This window comes from Phalaenopsis equestris, unplaced genomic scaffold, assembly GCF_001263595.1.
Source record: "Phalaenopsis equestris unplaced genomic scaffold, ASM126359v1 Scaffold000422, whole genome shotgun sequence".
Classification (NCBI taxonomy): Eukaryota; Viridiplantae; Streptophyta; class Magnoliopsida; order Asparagales; family Orchidaceae; genus Phalaenopsis; species Phalaenopsis equestris.
Window position 1 is genome coordinate 606,525 of NW_018164863.1, and position 3,188 is coordinate 609,712.

Consider the following 3,188-nt stretch of genomic DNA (forward strand, 5'->3'; position numbering starts at 1 on the left):
ATTGCCAAGCTTATTGTGCACACACAATTCATTCATCTTAAGCATTGCATATTTAAGATGCACAGAATTTAAAGGAACCCATATGATTAATAATACAGACGCTTATTTATATTAATCTAATTGCTTTATAAATTGCTTCCATTGTAGACAAATATATACCTTCTATATTATATTATAATATATGACATCATATTAGTTGAATTTTTTTAAGATAACTTTAAAGGTCAAAAAGTACACCTATTACCCTCCTCCCTTGGTTAATCTTAAATTATAAAGAACCTTGTAAAATATTAAGAATACATGTAGAAACTTTGCACAAAATCACACCGCAACTATACAAAGTGCTTAGGAACATATATGTAATAGTAGAATATGTAGGAATGGATAAGACACTTTAAAAGTACATGCTGGAACACTCGTAGATAACACGCTCCTTGATTCAAACATAATGTACTGTATATTGTTGGTATTATGGATATCATAAAAAGCAATTCAGCCCACACAAGTAGGAATCATAACATCGTTCACATTCGCATGATGTTTTCGATTAAAATATTTTATGCATTTGTAGATAGATAAATAGAACAATTCATAATGGTTTAATTAGTGAAGTTTGATAAAAAAATAAAGAAGCTCTGAATTAACGATTGAATAATGAAATAGTATAAGAAATAATTTAAATTATAATGATGACTAAATTCTAATATAGAAGAATGATGCCCCATCTCGAGAAGGATATATTCCCAAACTACTTTGATGTGAGGATTGAGTCATCTTTTTCTCTTCCTATCCCTCCCTCTTTTCCTCCTTTAATTCTCTCATTGCTACCTAAAAATAAAGAAATGGAGGGGAAATGACATGACAAGAGGGTGCGACACTTTAAACTATTGTGAAGCTTTATGAGATGTAAAGTTATGTAAATAACTATTGTTTGAAATGCTCCAAAATATAAAAAGTATGTTTGTAATTTCGTAGAAAATTTGGAACGCTTATGAATGCCATTCATTACTTAAACATAACCTAAAACTCAATCATACATGCCAATCTCAATCATATCAACTTTACAGATCTAATCATACATACTATTTGGAATAGTATGTGCAATCATTCGTAGATCAAATGAATGAAACTACACTATTGCATGTATATGAGAATCTCATATTATTTTACCATAAATACACATGAAGTTTGACTTATAGACTAGTTAACATGCACACACAAACTCAATTAATTTTAGGTTTATGTTGGGTCATTGCACTAGCATATTGGGTCACGGATAGTTTCAAGCTTCCCTAAGAGTTGAAAATTACCTAACTCTCATTAGATTTTCTTTTGGAATGGGCTCCCTTTATTATGAATTTTTTTATAACTTCGAATGCTTTGAATTAAAAAAGAGAGAGGCATATTTGTAGATCTTGATAGGAGAGGGAGGGAGTATTTAGTTCCATATTTAAAATCATATCAAAAGATTGACTAATCTCATCATTTTCTCATAGATATGTGAGTAAACGAATACACACGTAGGTTGGCTCAATTGATCCACCAGGATAGGTAACTAATGACAATTGTCCAAAGGTGATTATTGTTATCAACATGCTAATCAACCTATAAATACTATATTATATATATTAATGCCACAAATTGAATAATGTTGGCAAAAATAAAATTTTGATGGTTAAAAATTGACGGGAGTAATTTTGAGAATATTGTAAATCAAATTTATAAATGAAAAAAAAATAATGATGACGGTGTGTCACACATTTTATGTTAAAATATTCATGCTTAAAATAACAAAGAGTATCTGCATACAAAATAATAATATTTAAACATATTTTCATGTAAATAAAGCCTTAGTTCAGCCAAGATTTTGGGCAGAAGTTTAGATGACTTTATTGTTGTTGCCTTCCTATTAACAAACGCAAACAAATAGCATTAGCTTTTTAGTTGCATCAAAAGGCCCTTTGCGTGATGGAGATAAAGCTATCGTTGAATCGACCAATTCCCTTCGAACCATATAACGTCTAAATGACTCCTTCATTTATTTAAGCCGGACCTAACTTATAGTTTCCTAATAAGATATGAAGTATACGGTGGTGGACCTTTGTCCTCCTTTTGAAATTAAAATGTTGTTCATCTCTCATTTTAATAATACTTTTGTAATCTTTGCATATAAGTTTTAAAATTGTTTTTTAATTTTATCATCTATATTGTTGTGTTCCGGAAGATTCGCGGCAGTAGAATAAATTTTTAGCATCTTGTTAGTGTATGTAGTGGTGCAAACGGGCCAAGTTTTAGCTAGTTTAGGCTCGGTTCGGGTTCAACATGTTAAAAAATGTCATTGTTCGTGTTCAACTCATTTATATATTGAGCTAAAAAAATTGTTTGTATTCGGCTCGTTTGCTCAGTGAGCCGAATACGAGCTATTTGCAAACAATGAGTCGTTTTGACATAGCCGTAAAATGCTAAGGGAGAGGATGAGATTTAAATCTTGATATTTATATTAAAATATACATTTAAATAAAATTTAATTGATATTTATTATATTTTTAATTAATAATTTTAATTGATTACAAATCTTTGTAGCATTATAGTCAATCAACTTATTTTAAAAAATAATCATCAATTATATATATATAAACAAGTTAAACAAGCCAAACAAGAACAATTAAAACTTTGTTTGTGTTGAACTTGTTTATATAAAAAGTTTGTTCGCATTTGACTTGTTTGCTTAGCGAACGAATCAAGCACGAGCTATTTAACAAGCTAAACACTACTTGTTTGTGAACACTAGCCATTTTGACAGCCCTAATTGTATGAAAGTCTAACACACACACATTAATAGAAGTAACAGATAGAGAAAAAAAATTTATGTGGAAAACTCAACAAGGGAAAAAACCACGACGCATAGCCCTATCAGAATGATTCACTACAAATTGGTGAGGAAATGCACAAAACATTGTCCCATGGGCGGAAAAGGTTTAAACAATTCCTAGAAATATAGGCATAAGCAGTTGCAATTGAGAGTAGTGGCGGAAAATTTAGTGCATGTATTGGAGGTGCATCACTGCACATTATTCAGGATTATGCGTTGCTTTGTAGTGTGTTTCGTTACTCCACAACGTAGGCCATCACTCCTTACGGTGCTTCGTTGCAACGACCAGGAAGTGGCCTAGGGTAATTGACGACAG